Below are 18,127 nucleotides of genomic sequence, written 5' to 3'. Positions count from 1 at the left end.
GTGTTACTTAACATACTGGCAGAGACAGTGTCGGCTGCCCTGCTCCAAGTGTTCTCACGGGTTGGATTTCCCCGGGAGATTATCTCGGACCAGGGTACCCAGTTTACAGCAGAGGTGACCAACCAACTGTGGAAGCTGTGCGGTGTAAAGTCCATTAGAAGCGCCCCGTACCACCCGCAAACCAGTGGGTTGTGTGAACGCTTTAACGGGACATTAAAACAGCTCATTGGGACTTTTACCAGGACATAAAGGGACTGGGAGAAATTCTTGCCACACCTCCTGTTTGCCTATCAGGAGGTGCCCCAAGAATCCACGGGGTTCTCCCCGTTCGAGCTGGTACACAGGAGACAGGTAAGGGGACCCCTAGACTTAGTGCTGGTGCACTGGGAAGGGGAGGGCCTCATAGAAGGGGTACCTATTGTACCCTATGTGCCGGAACTTCTTTCGGTATACCTCAGGTGTCAGCCGGTATTTGGCGATCAGCGCCTGCTTTATGGCGTCATAGTCGTCATCGGCTTCTGGCGGAAGAGAAGTAAATGCCTCCAGGGCTTTGCCTTTTAGCCCTGGGGTCAAGTACCTTGCCCATTGGTCTCTAGGCAGCTGGTACTGTCTGCAGGCTTTCTCAAAGGCTCGCAGAAACGTGTCCAAGTCCCCGTCCTTTTCCATCACGGGAAAATGCTCTGGCCGGGGTTTAGGAGTCTGGACGCTGCTGGGCTCCCTGCTTCAGGCTGTGGGGGCATTCCACCCCCGCTGGAGCATCTCCAGCTCATGGGCTCTCTGAGCTTGGCGCTCGGCTTGGGCCTCCTGCCGGTATAGCTGGATCATCTGCAGACGTCCCACATGGTCTTCGGCAGGGAGTTGCTGCAGGGCCAATTGCAGATAGGGATCCAGGACTTCCTGGCTTCCGGACTGCACCAGCTGGACCCCTATGGCTGCACCATCGGCACTGGTGCTGCCTTCTGCGCCCTGGCTCTCTTCCCATTGCACTAGAGCCGTGACCAACTGGGCTTTGGTCTTGTCGGCGACATCAATCTGCTTTGACGTGCACAGGGACCTCATGGTGTCCTTATTAAGCTGCTTATAATAAGATTCTTCCCGCGTAGCCATGGTTGCCAAATAAAAGATAGGAAAGCAAAACGAAGAAACGGGAGGGGATACTTGCACGTACACAAAAATGTCTCAGGACTAATAACCACTGAGTCTGTTTTCCAAAACCTATGATGCAGGATTCGCGCAGGAACCGTGCAGGTTTTTAGTGAGAGGAATGATTGCTCAATCCAAATCACTAATGCTCTAGGATTATCCCACCGCTGCCACCAATATGTAACGGACAGCCCACCGCTGTTCGCCCAATACGGAGACTAACGGGGGTCCCGCTGCCACCAAAGCGCGACGGACAGCGGACCCTGTGTCACCACTATGTCACAATCCCACCACTGACACGGGTGTATCAGCGGATGGAGGGACGTGACACACTGCCGGCACACGGCTATCACAGGTGCAGTGGGGGCTTATCTTAGTTATCCCACCACTGGCACCATGTGACGAAAATATCCAGCAAGCTAATCTCGCTCTACAATTTTCTGCAAGGGGGTATTTTGGATGCCCCACCACTGCTACCAATCTTCTAAGTACTGCGGGGAGTTATGTACATCCCACTTTCTCAGTTCCACTTTGGAACTCGCAGCTCTCTGGCGCCCCCTTACCCTCAGGTCAGTCAGGGAACTGCACCTAGGATAATTAGTCGCCGGACGGGCTGCTTGTTGTGAACCAGCAATTAGGCTTCTGCAGTCAGGGAATTATCAATGCTGTGGTCGCAGCCCCTCACTCAGCAATATAAGACCCTTCCGGACTGCCAGCAAGCCGCAATAACCGTACCCAACGCGCTGCGCTGCCACCAGATCCTGGTTTTCCGCTTAAGTTATAGACTCAAGGGAGGGGTTCGAAGCCAACCCGACAATTTAGTAGCGATTATCTAACAAAGGCGTATAGTTCGATTCTTAGAGCATGGAGACAGAACTAAATATTAAATCATTTATACAGATAAAAGTTGCTATAAAATTGAGACATTACATATGTACAGTTACAAATATAAGATAAAAGATGGATGAACATAGAAAGTAACACTCACGGTTGTTCATGACTCTTTAGGCAAAACCAAGTGGCTGAGTGGGGGAAGGAGAAGGCGGAGCCACACATCTCCACTCATCTGGGTTCTGCTCAGAACGGACTCTGCAGCTGTTCTCAGCTGGTTTTGCCAAGGGAATGCCTTATAGACTCTGCTATGTGACATTACGGAGAGATGCATTCTGGGGTAGTCCCACCTCTCTCTTTCCAAGGTAGAAATCTTACCAAACTTTATAATCGTCATAACTTAGCGAGGGAAGCCCGCACAGACACATATATGGCATCATTGGTTGTAATTTGTCGAGTACAATCATTCAAGCCCAAATATGCAGTATTTCTGATACACCGTTTAGCAGGAACCCATATCTCAGGTTCTGATGATCCGAGAGTTTTGCAACAGGCACCACAGCGAAGCTGGGTCCACTCGGATCAAAGAAACATGATCGTTGTTTCTCTGTCATGTATGGTTTGCGAGCCAGGCTTCTTTTTAATATCTCCTATATTGATCCCAGCACACTTTCAGAGAACAAAGGGATCTTTTCCCGCTAGCTAATTAACATTCAGAGGGAGTGGCAGGGTTGATAACATTTGGGGGGGAAGGGTTTCCTACTACCTACAGTTTACAGAGTCATAGAATGGAGGATTTCTAGCACATTCCAACAGAAAACATATTTTGCAGACATTGTATATCACAATGCCCCCTCCCCATTGTGGAGGAACCATTTAGCCGAGTAGCGGTCGATCTGATAGGGCCGTTAGCCAAACCCAGTCCGTAAGGGAAAAAGTATATATTGACAGTGGTAGATTATGCCACACGGTATCCAGAGGTGGTTGTGTTACTTAACATACTGGCAGAGACGGTGTCGGCTGCCCTGCTCCAAGTGTTCTCACGGGTTGGATTTCCCCGGGAGATTATCTCGGACCAGGATACCCAGTTTACAGCAGAGGTGACCAACCAACTGTGGAAGCTGTGCGGTGTAAAGTCCATTAGAAGCGCCCCGTACCACCCGCAAACCAGTGGGTTGTGTGAACGCTTTAACGGGACATTAAAACAGCTCATTGGGACTTTTACCAGGACATAAAGGGACTGGGAGAAATTCTTGCCACACCTCCTGTTTGCCTATCAGGAGGTGCCCCAAGAATCCACGGGGTTCTCCCCGTTCGAGCTGGTATACAGGAGACAGGTAAGGGGACCCCTAGACTTAGTGCTGGTGCACTGGGAAGGGGAGGGCCTCATAGAAGGGGTACCTATTGTACCCTATGTGCTGGAACTCCGGGACGGCCTACAGGAGCTGACTCAGGCTGTACGTGAGAAAATGCAGGCGACCAAGCGGCACCAGTGCATATGGTACGATCGGAGGGCCAGAGAGCGCACTTTGGAAATAGGACAGAAGGTCCTGGTGTTAGAGCCCACTAAGCAGAATAAGTTTCAAGCTGCATGGCAGGGGCCCTACCAGGTAGTGGGGAAAATAGCCGACACAACCTATAATGTCGCCGATTGTGATGACCCCAGGGTTATCCGCATGTTCCATGTGAATATGCTGAAGCCCTACTGGAAGCGCCCTGAAGATGTAGTGGCCATCTGTGCACCTGAAGCAGAGGATTTAGTCGGACATCCCTTGCCGGATGTCTTAGGGGAAAGGACTCAGTCTAAAACATGGGACCAGGTACACTTGGGTGAAGACCTAGGCCCCCAGGAGAGACAGCAGGCAGAGGAGTTGTTGAGGCAGCGACAGAGGATGTTTTCAGGGAGACCAGGGTACACTCGCCTGGCACAACACAAGGTAGAGACCCAGGATCAGACCCCCCTGCGACAAAACCCCTTCCGCGTCCCTGAGTCTGTACGAGAGGGGATGCGACAAGAGATACAAGAGATGCTGCGTTTAGGGGTCATTGAAGAGTCAGATAGTCCCTGGGCATCCCCCGTGGTGTTAGTGCCCAAGAAGGATGGGACTACATGGTTTTGTGTAGACTATCGTAGGCTCAATGAGAAAACAGTGACGGATGCATACCCCATGCCGCGTGTGGATGAATTGTTAGACCGGCTGGCGGGTGCAAAGTATTTGACCACCATCGATCTATGCAAAGGCTACTGGCAGATTCCCTTTAGTCCTGACGCTATTCCCAAGTCGGCATTTGTCACCCCGTTCGGCTTATTCCAGTTTCGAGTTATGCCATTCGGGATGAAGAATGGCCCGGCGACCTTCCAAAGGCTGGCTGACCGGCTTCTGGATGATCTCCAGGACTATGCTTGTGCCTACTTGGACGACATCGCCATCTACAGTGCGACATGGGAAGAGTATCTAAATCACCTAGAGACAGTATTGGACAGGATCCACCAGGCCGGAATCACCCTGAACCCAAACAAGTGTCACTTGGGCAAAGCAGAGGTTCAGAATTTAGGGCATTGGGTGGGAAGTGGGAAACAGCGACCAGAACCAGCCAAGATTGAAGTCATAGCCAAGTGGCCCATCCCATGCACTAAAACCCAGGTCATGGCGTTTCTAGGAACAGTGGGGTATTACAGGAAATTCGTTCCCAATTACAGCAGCGTAGCCAAGCCCCTCACTGATCTGACCCATAAGAACCAATCCTGCCAGGTAACCTGGACCTCAGAGTGTGAGGAAGCCTTCCACCAACTAAAGGACGCCCTCACCAATACCCCTGTATTGGCCGCACCCGATCCAACTAAACGTTTCCTTGTTCACACAGACGCTTCTATGTTTGGATTGGGGGCAGTACTGAGCCAAGTGGGGCCGGACGACAAAGAACACCCGGTAGCTTACCTGAGTCGGAAACTACTGCCCCGTGAAGTAAGCTATGCGGCCATCGAGAAGGAGTGCCTGGCGGTAGTATGGGCACTCAAGAAGTTGCAACCATATTTGCATGGACGACAGTTTTCCCTCCTAACGGACCATAATCCCCTAATCTGGCTTAATCGGGTCTCCGGAGACAACGCCAGATTGCTGTGGTGGAGTTTAGCCCTACAACCTCTGGACTTCACCATCCACCACAGACCCGGCAAACAAAACGGTAACGCCAATGGACTAAGTCGACAAACGGAACTTGTACCAACCTCATAAACTTCGGTCATCCCCAAACCAATCCGTTGAGGATCAGACTGTGTATGCTGATCGCGTCGCTGAAGAGGTGAGCCGTGTTACGTGTTACAGAACCACTCAGCACCCAGAATATGTTGTGCAGTTATATGTTTGTTTAATAGGTTCCATGTGAGATGCATGTCCCTAATGCATCAGTTCACAGGCTGCGCCCCTGGGCAGAGGGGACACGATATTCTCCTTTTGTCCGCCCTCCCCCCACCTTTGTAATTCCCAAAGTAAACATCGGCAGGCTCCGGCCACCTGCGGCTTTTGTAATGTATGTCTGGCCTGCCGCTTTTCTATTGGCCGGCCCTCTGTATCTGTGTGATATATTCTGTGTCCTGTGAGTAAAGTGTTGTCAGACTGGAAATAAATGGAGAAGCAGTGATCTTTTATATGCGCCCATGTAACCAAGGAATTCCAGCCAGCGTCATTCATTCAGACTCCAGCCAACGCAGAGCGGACCTCCGAAAACACGGGGTGGTACTGAAAGGGGTACCCCAGCTTGGTAGACCACGTTACACATTGTTTTATTGTACGGTCACCATCTAGGCTAGAGTGTCTTTGGATTTTTAACTCTGCATCGATTTCCGCATCGATTTCCAAGCAAGAGGCAAGATAACTGGTATCCTTCAGCAATGCAGTGCATCAATGCTTGTTTTTATGTTTTCACCATGCGATCATCTTCTCCACATTTTTGGCACTTTGTGAGTATAGTTCAACTATATATCCATGTCCATAAGGTATGTAGTGGATTGCCGTCTTCGCTTGGTGACTGGTTACATATGTGTTTTAATAAGTTGCCGAGACATGGCCATCATTGTCCTCCAGCAATAAGGGTCCACTCTACATCCGTTTTGGTGCACATGTGGTGTCCTAAAAAAATTTCAAAATTGAGAGATCTATTTTATTAAAAGTCTCTAAAACTTTCCGTACTTGAAGTTTTACTTAAGTTGTCTGTCATAGTCTTTCATCTTTCACAGTGTTTGTGCTCTTGGCAAATTTTTTGACTATTGCGTTTGGACACAACAGTATTGTCTGAGGAGAGACAGGTGCTGTCCATCTCCTCTATGCGGAAAAAGTAGCTTCTTCCATCAAGTACCTGCCAGAAAAGTGGCCTACTCCTTCTATATAAGCTGGGCTCTTTTATGAGCTTTTACAAGTCCAAGAGGAGTTTGCTTTAGTCTGTCCATGGTCTAAAACACGTGCACAAAACAATATATGGGGCATTGATAGTTTTTGTCCAGGAATTACTGTTTCTGCCCAAATAACTTCCTACTCCTTCAATATATACTGGGCTCTGTGCTGATCTTCCAGTCCAAGAGGAGTTTGTTGAGGTCACTCCGTGGTCTATAACACATGACCATCTTTGTCTATCAGTAATAAGGAGGATCATGTACCAAAAAAAGACATAACTGACCTCACCATCATCACATAGTGTTAGGGTGCAGTCACTAATGATTGGCCAAGTGGATGACCCTGTTAATAAAAATCTCTAAAACTTTCTGTACTTGTAGTGTTAGTAGAGTTGTCTCCATTGTTTCTTTTCTGTCTCTCCATGTCTGTGCTCTTGGCACTTTTTGGGAGCATAGTAAATGTACACAATAGGAACAATCCTGAGGAGGGAGAGGTACGGGCTCATTACCCGGGGGCTATCCTTCTCGTCTATACTGAAATGGCTTCTTACAGCAGGTAACTGCTAGAAGAGCGGTCTACTCCTCTGATATAAGCTGGGCTCTGTGCTGAGCTTTTTCCAGTGTAGGAGGCGTTTGCTGAGGTCTGTCCATGGTCTACAACACAAGGACAAGACAATATATGGGCCAGCGTAGGCACCTGCCTGAAGAGCTGTGTACTCCAATATATGCTGAGCTCTGGGATGAGCTTTTTACAGTCTCTGAGGCGTTTGCTGCAGTCAGTTTATGATCTATTCTATAGCATATGGGCAAGACAATATATGGGCTACAAATCCAATTTGCAGTAAGTATTTGGGGATGAGGTAAACTGCCACGTTGTTCATCCATGCAGACGGGAGTCCTGATCGAGTTACATCCGCAGCACGATGACGTGGAAGCAATGGATACTAACGATGGCTGAAGTATAGACAGTCATCGTCAAGGTGGTTCCTGGAGAACGGATGAGCGGATTTTTTCTCATCACCTCCAGTTGTTGGACCAGTTTTATTAGCCAGTCTCCAGTCCTCTCTTTCCATCCGTGTTGATCATGTGTCTGCCATGTGTCATAAATCCCGGGAGCCGGTACATCTGAAATCCATAAAGGTTTCTTGCCAATGTTGGAGGCAGCGGTTTGTGTCCCACCGGCACAAGCATCTTCACATACATGAAGGTGTGAGACACAAGAGTCAGACTGGAGTCCAGAAGTAGCTGCTTGGCCGGGTCCATTCTCTCCAAAGCGTTCAGACAATATGGCTCCTCCATTTGAATTCCTCTTTACGTCTGTTCCAAACGTCATTATGACCAAGCTGTGATGTCATATACACCAAGTTCCAAAGTCATCCTCTGCAGCTGGTGTAGAGTGATGTCATCACTTCAGAGGCAGCCATGGTAGTAACCATGGAAACTTAGACCATGGACCGTCACCACCAAGCTTCCGTAGAAACAGACCTAACCAAGCAACCTCTGGATTGTTAACAACTGGGCAGATGACAGAGAAAATTTTGTTTTCCAAGATTTTATTATTTTAGGAGGAAATAGTCTTAAAGGGGTTTTCGTATCACTTTAATAAATATAGAATTACACAATAATATATTTAACCATTTCATGACTGTCTGATTTTTTTTTGTCTTTGTGAGTTCGATTTTTCCTTCCCTTCTTCCAGGAGCCAAACCATTTTTTATCTTTGTGTCTAAATCGACGTATAAGGTTTTTTTTTTGTGGTGACGAGTTGTAGATGTGAAAGACACCATTACCATCTAATGTGCTGAATAATTATATTTTTAAACCGTTCATCTTTACAGCGATACCAAACTTGAATTTTGTTTTTAGTGTTTTAGTGGTTACAAAAAATTCCGAACTTGGTAAAAAAAATTGCTTTGTTTTACTATTTGTGTGTATGAGGGCATGTTTTTTTTATACTCCGAGATGACATTTTCTATTGGTACCATTTTGTGGCACATTTGACGTTTTTGTTGAAGTGCAGCGATCAAAAAAACACATACCTGGCTTTTTGATATTGTTTCTTTTTCTGTTTAGTGTTTAACATGTGGTTTATAATTTTATATGTTCATAGATCGAACTTTAAGTACAGGGCGATATCGAACATGATTATATATTTTTTATTTCTTGATTTTTGAGCATGGAAAAGATGGGCAATTTAAAATTTTATATGTTTTTTTTACTTTATTTTTTAGCCCTCTGGGACTCAAACCTATGATTGCTTATACTACACTTCTTCTATCACCTATGCTATATACTGCATAATATTAGGAAATTGGACAATACCGGTCTTGTCTATGCGAAGGACCGATTTATATCATACACATTAGTCTTTCTTCTCGCTGTTAGTATAGGTAACACCGCAGTGATATAAAGGTCCTACATAGAGCGGAGAGCGGCTATAAAAGGCATGTAATGCTCAGTAGGACCCAGCAGATGTATTGCTATGAGACCTCAAAGCCAATGTCCAAAGATACCGTATAAGAAAATTTCTCATCAGAAAGTAACTTATTGTTTTATGACAGTTAAACATATTTTGGTGATTTTTTTTATATTTAATTTTCTAAATAATTATCTATTTTTTAAAATAATAATAAAAACGTCCTGAAATTTTGCAGTGTTTACTCTGATCATTAACCTTGTAATATGTATAATTTCCTTGCCATCATCAAATTCCCTAAATATAGATAATACAGGATCAACCATTCACAATAGTTGATGGTCACATATCACTTTCTCCCCCTTCTAGCACAGTGACTTCTGCACAGATTATTGAGCATGCCTACAACACATTCACATTCAAGTCAGTGGGTCATCTCATTATCACAAACATGATTACAATGACTGACAACATCTCTGTATACAGTAGATAACACAGGATCCACCATTCAAAATAGGTGAGGTTACAGCTCACCTCCTCCCTCCTGATAACATCTCCATATACACAGTGAATAACACATGATAAGCCATTCACAATAGCTAATGTCACAGCACACCTCCACCTCCTGCACTATGACTGATAACACCTCTATATACAGTAGATAATACAGGATCCACCCATGGGCGTGCCCAGGATCAAAACTGGGGGGGGGGGCAAGCCATGGTCGTTCAGGTTGTAAAATTTTAGAACGAAAAAGGTGACTGAAACTTCTCCATACAGTATAATAAGCCCCATACCTGCATATACATCATCACCAGCCCCAGCCCACTGAGCCCAGCACCTGTATATACACTCACTGGCCACTTTATTAGGTACACCTGTCCAACTGTGTGTTAAGACTTAATTTCTAATCAGCCAATCACATGGCGGCAACTCAGTGCATTTAGGCATGTAGACATGGTCAAGACAATCTCCTGCAGTTCAAACCGAGCATCAGTATGGGGAAGAAAGGTGATTTGAGTGCCTTTGAACGTGGCATGATTGTTGGTGCCAGAAGGGCTGGTCTGAGAATTTCAGAAACTGCTGATCTACTGGGATTTTCACGCACAACCATCTCTAGGGTTTACAGAGAATGGTCCGAAAAAGAAAAAAAATCCAGTGAGCGGCAGTTCTGTGGCCGGAAATGCCATGTTGATGCCAGAGGTCAGAGGAGAATGGGCAGACTGGTTCGAGCTGATAGAAAGGCAACAGTGACTCAAATTGCCACCTGTTACAACCAAGGTAGGCAGAAGAGCATCTCTGAACGCACAGTGCGTCGAACTTTGAGGCAGATGGGCTACAGCAGCAGAAGACCACACTGGGTACCACTCCTCTCAGCTAAGAACAGGAAACTGAGGCTACAATTTGCACAAGCTCATCGAAATTGGACAGTAGAAGATTGGAAAAACGTTGCCTGGTCTGATGAGTCTCGATTTCTGCTGCGACATTCGGATGGTAGGGTCAGAATTTGGCGTAAACAACATGAAAGCATGGATCCATCCTGCCTTGTATCAACGGTTCAGGCTGGTGGTGGTGGTGTCATGGTGTGGGGAATTTTTTCTGGGCACTCTTTGGGCCCCTTGGTACCAATTGAGCATCGTTGCAACGCCACAGCCTACCTGAGTATTGTTGCTGACCATGTCCATCCCTTTATGACCACAATGTACCCAACATCTGATGGCTACTTTCAGCAGGATAATGCGCCATGTCATAAAGCTCGAATCATCTCAGATTGGTTTCTTGAACATGACAATGAGTTTACTGTACTCAAATGGCCTCCTCAGTCACCAGATCTCAATCCAATAGAGCATCTTTGGGATGTGGTGGAACGGGAGATTCGCATCAGGGATGTGCAGCCGACAAATCTGGGCCAACTGTGTGATGCCATCATGTCAATATGGTCCAAAATCTCTGAGGAATGCTTCCAGCACCTTGTTGAATCTCTGCCACGAAGAATTGAGGCAGTTCTGAAGGCAAAAGGGGGTCCAACCCCTTACTAGCATGGTGTACCTAATAAAGTGGCCAGTGAGTGTACATCATCACCAGCCCCAGCCCACTGAGCCCAGCACCTGTATATACATCATCAACAGCCCCAGCCCACTAAGCCTATCACTTGTTTACACATCATCCCCAGCCCCATAAGCCCAGCACCTGTATATTCATCATCACCAGTCCCAGCCCAGCCGCCATCAGGGCATGACAGCCCTTACTGCTGTATGGGGCCCGGTGAACAGCATTACAGAAGGGGGCCCACAGATCAGGGGCCCCGCTCCTGTGCTTCTAGTCATCGGGCCCCAATTGCTGTGCGTCATCGGGCGCTGGGCGGGCCCCAAGTGTGCGCTGCGGCCGGGCCTGCAGCGCACACATCAGCAGAGCCGCCGCAGCGGCCGACATCAGAGCTACAGAAGTGCTGAAGGACCTGTGGTGACGTCATCATTACCACAGGCCTTCACCATTGATCAGCCCGCCCCCTGATCACATGACGGTCACGTCACCACAGATCCTTTCAGCTCACACAGCAGCAGCTCCATCTTCACCGCAGGAGCGCAGCCAGGTAAGAAGAGAGATTTTATTTTATTTTATTACTGAAAGGGGCAAAATGTTTCCTTGGCAGGATGGAGACACACAGGGGCAAAATGGAGACTCGGGGGCAGGATTGGAGACACACAGGGGCATATATGGAGAAATGGGGGCAGAATGCAAAACATGATGGGGGCAGAATGAAGACACGGGGCAGAATGCAAGATATGGGGGCATATTGCAGACATGGGGGCATATTGCAGACATGGGGCAGAATGCAAGACATGGGGTCAGAATGCAAGACATGGGGGCAGAATGCAAGACATGGGGACAGAATGCAGACATGATAGGAGCAGAATGCAAGACATGGGGGCAGAATGCAAGACATGGGGACAGAATGCAAGACATGATGGTGGCAGAATGCAGACATGATGGTGGCAGAATGCAGACACAGGGCAGAATGCAAGACATGGGGACAGAATGCAAGACATGGGGCAGAATGCAAGACATGGGGGCAGAATGCAGACATGATGGGGGCAGAATGCAAGACATGGGGGCAGAATGCATACATGATGGGGGCAGAATGCAAGACATGGGGCAGATTGCAGACATGGGGGCAGAATGCAGACATGATGGGGCAGAATGCAGACATGATGGGGGCAGAATGCAAGACATGGGGCAGAATGCCGACATGATGGGGTGCAGAATGCAGACATGATGGGACAGAATGCAGACATGATGGGGCAGAATGCAGACACGGGGGAAGAATGCAAGACATGGGGGCAGAATACAGATATGATGGGGGCAGAATGCTGACATGATGGGGCAGAATGCAAGACATGGAGCAGAATGCAAGACATGGGGCAGAATGCAGACATGATGGGGGCAGAATGCAAGACATGGGGGCAGAATGCAGACATGATGGGGGCAGAATGCAGACATGATGGGGCAGAATGCAAGACATGGGGGCAGAATGCAAGACATGGGGGTAGAATGCAAGACATGATGGGGTAGAATGCAAGACATGATGGGGCAGAATGCAGACATGATGGGTGCAGAATGCAGACATGATGGAGGTAGATTGCAAGACATGGGGGCAGAATGCAGACATGATGGCGGCAAAGTGCAGACATGATGGTGGCAGAATGCAAGACATGGGGGCAGAATGCAAGACATGGGGGCAGAACATGGCCATGGGGCAGAATGCTGGACATGATGGGGGCAGAATGCAAGACATGGGGGCAGAATGTGCCAGTAAGACAGGATGGGGCAGAATGTGACAGTGAGACACAGGAGGGGGCAGAAAGTGAGACATGGCGACAGAATGCAAGACATGGGGGCAGAATGTGACAGTAAGGCACAGCAGGGGGCAGAATGTGACAGTGAGACTCAGGAGGAGGCAGAATGCGAGACATGGGGGCAGAATGTGACAGTGAGACACAGGAGGGGGCAGAATGTGACAGTGAGACACAGGAGGGGGCAGAATGTGAGGCACGGGGGCAGAATGTGACAGTAAGACACAGGAGGGGGCAGAATGTGAAAGTGAGATACAGGAGGGAGCAGAATGTAACAGTGAGACACAGGACGGGGCAGAATGAGACACACTGGGCAGGATGGGAGACACATGGTGCAGGATCATGGGGCAGGATGGATACAATGTAGACGGGGCAGGATCAGGAGACCATATGGGGGCAGAATGGATACTCATGAGGACAGGATGAGAGAAAATATGGCTGGAGCCAGGAATGAGACACATGGGGGCCAGGATGGGGGATATTATTACCATAGGGGCTAATTAAGGGATATTATTACTGCAGTGATGTATTTATTTTATTTTTTTGAGGATACTGTTTTCAATGGGTCCTGTTTCTGTGCAGAGTGACACTGTCACCTTTTTTCTTCATCTGGTGTAGTGTAGAAGTTGGGAAAAAAATAAGTAATGTGTTCTGCAAGTGGAGCTCTAGATAACTCTGTTATTTCCTGCAGAGATGAGCCCTGGCTGGAAGACGTGATGGTGATCTGTGCTGGATGAAAGAAGAAAAGCAAAGATGAAGGACTTCACCTAGAGACGTCACTGGTGAGTCAGTGTGTTACCTGTACACTGACACTATACACTATATACAGAGTGCCTTTGTACAATGTCACCAGTGATCACTGTATTACATGTACACTGACACTATATACAGAGCTCCTGTGTATAATGTCACTGGTGATCACTGTATTGCCTGTGCACTGACACTATATGCAGAGTTCCTGTGTACAATGTCACCAGTGATCCCTGTATTACCTGTACACTATACACTATATACAGAGTTCCTGTGTACAATGTCACCAGTGATCACTGTATTACCTGTACACAGACACTACATGCTAAGTACAGATATCCTGTGTATAATGGCACTTATAGTGATAGTATTATATTTTTTTTAATTAATGATCAGTATTGTAGTATTCAGTCACCATGTGGTGGTAATATGTGGTCTGGGCATGGTGCAGTGGTATTTGTTCCTTGTATGTGCTATTATTCTGTCATTGGTGGTAATATGTGGTCTGGTCATGGTGTGGCTGTATTTGTTTCTTGTATGTGGTATTATTGGTCACCATGTGGTGGTAATATGTGGTCGGGACATGGTGTGGTGGTATTTGTCCCTTGTATGTGCTATTATTCTGTCTCTGTGGTGGTAATATGTGGCCTGGTCATGGTGTGGCTGTATTTGTTCCATGTATGTGGTATTATAGGTCACTATGTGGTGGTAATATGTGGTCTGATCATGATGCGGTGGTATTTGTTCCTTGTATGTGAAATTATCCAGTCACTATGGAAGTAATATGTGGTCTGGTCATGGTGTGGCTGTATTTGTTCCTTGTATGTGGTATTATAGGTCACTATGTGGTGGTAATATGTGGTCTGGACATGGTGCGGTGGTATTTGTCCCTTTGGATGTGATATTATTGGTCATTTTAAAAATTGAAAACTAAATGAAAAATATACCTAAATTGTATTGGATATTTTAGCAAATGTTTAATAAGTTGAGTAGAGCAGAGCCCGGCCTAAAGAGTCTACCTTGTCGTGGTGGCAGATTTAAAAAATCTTTTAACCAAAACAAGAGCTGCTGGCTAGATGTGTGATCTGGTAATGGGAACTATTGATGTGTGATTGATGAGAAGTGCAGTTTTTCCAAGGGAGAGGTGGGACTGTGGAAAATTCGAGGGGTGGAGCCTTGGCGGAGTCTCAAGGGGGCACCAAAAATTTTGCCAGTATAGGGCCCGGAAATTCCTAGTGGCAGCCCTGCTCCAGCCCACTGAGCCCAGCACCACCTGCATATATATCATCACCAAGGTCCAGCCCCAGCCTACTGAGCCCAGCACCACCTGTATATATATCATCACCAGGTCCAGCCCCAGCCCACTGAGCCCAGCACCACTTGTATATACATCATCACCAGGTCCAGCCCCAGCCTACTGAGCCTAGCACCACCTGTATATACATCAGCGCAGCCAAAGCCAGCCCCTGTATATACATCAGCACAGACACAGCCAGCCCCCAACCCCTGTATATACATCAGCCCAGCCAGCCTCTGTATATACATCAGCCCAGCCAGCCCCTGTATACATCAGCCCAGCCAGCTCCCAGCCCCTGTATATACATCAGCCCAGCCAGCCCCTGTATATACATCAGTCCAGCCAGCCCCCAGCTCCTGTATACATCAGCCCAGCCACAGCCAGCCCAAGCCCCTGTATATACATCAGCCTAGCCAGCCCCCAGCCCCTGTATATACATCAGCCCAGCCACAGCCAGCCCCCGACCCTGTATATATCAGCCCAGCCAGCCCCTTTATACATCAGCCCAGCCACAGCCAGCCCCTGTATCCATCAGCCCAGCCAGCCCCTGTATACATCAGCCCAGTCACAGCCAGCCCCTGTATATACATCAGCCAGCCCTCAGCCCCTGTATACATCATCCCAGCCCCAGGCCCCAGCCCCTGTATACATCAGCCCAGCAAACCCCCTGCCTCTGTATACATCAGCCCAGCCAGCCCCCAGCCCCTGTATATACATCAGCCCAGCCACAGCCAGCCCCCAGACCCTGTATATATCAGCCCAGCCAGCCCCCGAATACATCAGCCCAGCCACAGCCAGCCCCAGACCCTGTATATACATCAGCCCAGCCAGCCCCCAGCCCCTGTATATATCAGCCACAGCCAGCCCCCAGCCCCTGTATACATCAGCCCCAGCCAGCCCCAGCCCCCCGTATACATCAGCCCAGCCCCAGCCCTTTTATATACATCAGTCCAGCCCCCCCAGCCCCTGTATACGCCAGCCCCCAGTCCCTGTACACATCAGCCCAGCCCCAGGCCCCAGCTCAGCACCTGTCCTGTCTGACACTGTAGCGATTGCCTCAGGATTGCCTCAGCGATTGCGCACAGGTATGCTCCTCCGAATGCCTGAGTCACTGACCTGATACATTCAGGTTCATCGTGCGCTGCAGCCAGGGGTGGGAGACGGGGAGAGCAGAGCACTCTCTCTCCGCCCACAAAGAACATCTTGACGTTCAACGTCAGGCATTCTTATTAACCCCCTATCATGTACAGGGCACCCAGGCAGCGTCGGACTGGAACACCTTGGGCCCACCAGAGAAAATCATTCTTGGGGTCCACTAAGTAGCTACATAGAAATAAATACAAGACCACCAATTGTGTGGTAATACACGCTAATATCCGGGTATAATATAAGGTAGTACAAATCTTAATTATGTAGCAGGAGTTGGGGTAGCCTCCCTTATAGAATATAAAGCAGCCCCCTCATATAGTATAATGCAGCCCCCTCATAGAATATAATGTGGACCCCTCATAGAATATAATGCAGCCCCCTGATAGAATATAATGCAGCCATCTCATAGGATATAGCCCCCTCATAGAATACAGTATAATATAGCCCTCCATAGAATATAATGCAGCCCCTCATAGGGTACAATGCTGCCCCCCTCATAGGGAATAATGCTGCCCCCGCTCATAGGGTATAATGCTGCCCCCTCATAGGGTATAATTCTGCCCCATGCTGCCCCCTCATAGGGTATAATGTAGCCCCCTCATAGGGTATAATGCTGCACCCCTCATAGGGTATAATGCTATAGATATAGATAGATATACAGTAGATAGCGATAGATAGATAGATAGATAGATAGATAGATAGATAGATAGATAGATAGAGACAGAGATAGATATAGATAGATAGAAATAGATATGGGATAAATAGATAGATAGATCTATGGATAGATAGATATGGGATAAATAGATAGATAGATAGATAGATAAATATGGGATAGATAGATAGATATGGGATGGATAGATAGATATGGGATGGATAGATAGATAGATGATAGATAGATATGGGATAGATAGATAGATAGATAGATAGATACTGTAGATAGATAGATAGATATGGGATAGACAGATAGATATGGGATAGACAGATAGATTGATAGATATGGGATAAATAGATAGATCTATGGATAGATGATAGATAGATAGATATGGGATAAATAGATAGATCTATGGATAGATGGATAGATAGATAGATAGATAGATATAGAGAGATATAGATAGATAGAGATAGAGAGATATAGATAGCTAGCTATGGATAGATATAAGGTATTGCTGTGGTGCTGTTACAGTTTTTTCTTGTTAAATATTTTACTGTGAAAATTTGCACTGCTTTGATTTTTCTTTTTGTTTTTTTGCCATTATTTTTTTTTAGGCTGTGTTGTGAACTATGGATAATATCTTTGAGCCTGGTGTTTTTGCATTTACTGATGAAGATGAGGAGAGAATACTTAGAGGAGTGGAGGGTGATGCTACGTTCCTCATTGTTCAGCCCATTCTGTGCAGCTAAATATTTTTAAGTGCTGTTACAGCTATGGTCATTAGGTGTCATAAGATGCCCTTCTCTTTTATTCATGTGTTTGGAATTTTCTGTTTCCCAAATGGTTAATTGTTCTGAACTCCCCCTTCTTTTTGCCCTGGTCAACAACATGTAACCATTTTCCAGCCCTCTCCTGAGTAGCTCACACCTGCTCAGCTCTCCGCAAAACCATTGCCTATAACAAGCGGATTCCGGTAAGGTTAATGCAATAATGAGTTACGTATCTGTGTTAGCAGCCATAATGCAGCCCCCCATGATGTTTGCAATGCATGCTCAGCGCCTGTGATGTTATTTCACTACATGTTTGTTACCCATCCTTTAGTTAAGCCTCCTCTGTCCAGTCAGTGCAAGCTTGCAACCATTAGGTGTTTTTTAGACATCTTTCTCCTTTGCTGTTGTGTATGTTATATTGCTCAGCTCTTATATAATGCATGATAACAGCATCCTGTATCATTGCTACTGTGGTGATAATACCCTGTATTGCTATTACCTGCCAGTATTTGTGCCAGTATTTGTGTATTGTATACTGTCTACCAGTATTGACATGTTGTATTATCTGTCTCTTGTAGTTTTTTACCTGAATCAGCCACACTTTGTACAACACTTTGCTGTTGTGTATGTTATATTGCTCAGCTCTTATATAATGCATGATAACAGCACCCTGTATCATTGCTACTGTTGTGATAATACCCTGTATTGCTATTACCTGCCAGTATTTGTGCCAGTATTTGTGTATTGCATACTGCCTACCAGTATTGACATGTTGTATTATCTGTCTCTTGAAGTTTTTACCTGAATCATCCACACTTTGTACAACAATCTACTGAATCATCCATATCTGTGTTCAACAACCTCTGATATTATCT

At 46.9% G+C, this 18,127-nt stretch overlaps 1 protein-coding gene across 2 annotated transcripts in view; it reads left to right on the top strand.

Annotated features, from left to right (window-relative positions):
* The window catches only part of ABCA9 (ATP binding cassette subfamily A member 9), a 271,200-nt gene that overhangs the window by 33,556 nt on the left and 219,517 nt on the right, over window positions 1–18,127 (top strand). The window lies entirely within an intron of this gene.

The sequence above is a fragment of the Dendrobates tinctorius genome, unplaced genomic scaffold, assembly GCF_039654945.1.
Source record: "Dendrobates tinctorius isolate UK_male_01 unplaced genomic scaffold, ASM3965494v1 ptg000014l, whole genome shotgun sequence".
In the NCBI taxonomy this organism is placed as follows: Eukaryota; Metazoa; Chordata; class Amphibia; order Anura; family Dendrobatidae; genus Dendrobates; species Dendrobates tinctorius.
Note: the sequence above shows the minus strand (reverse complement) of the source record. Positions and strands in the feature narration are given on the sequence as shown.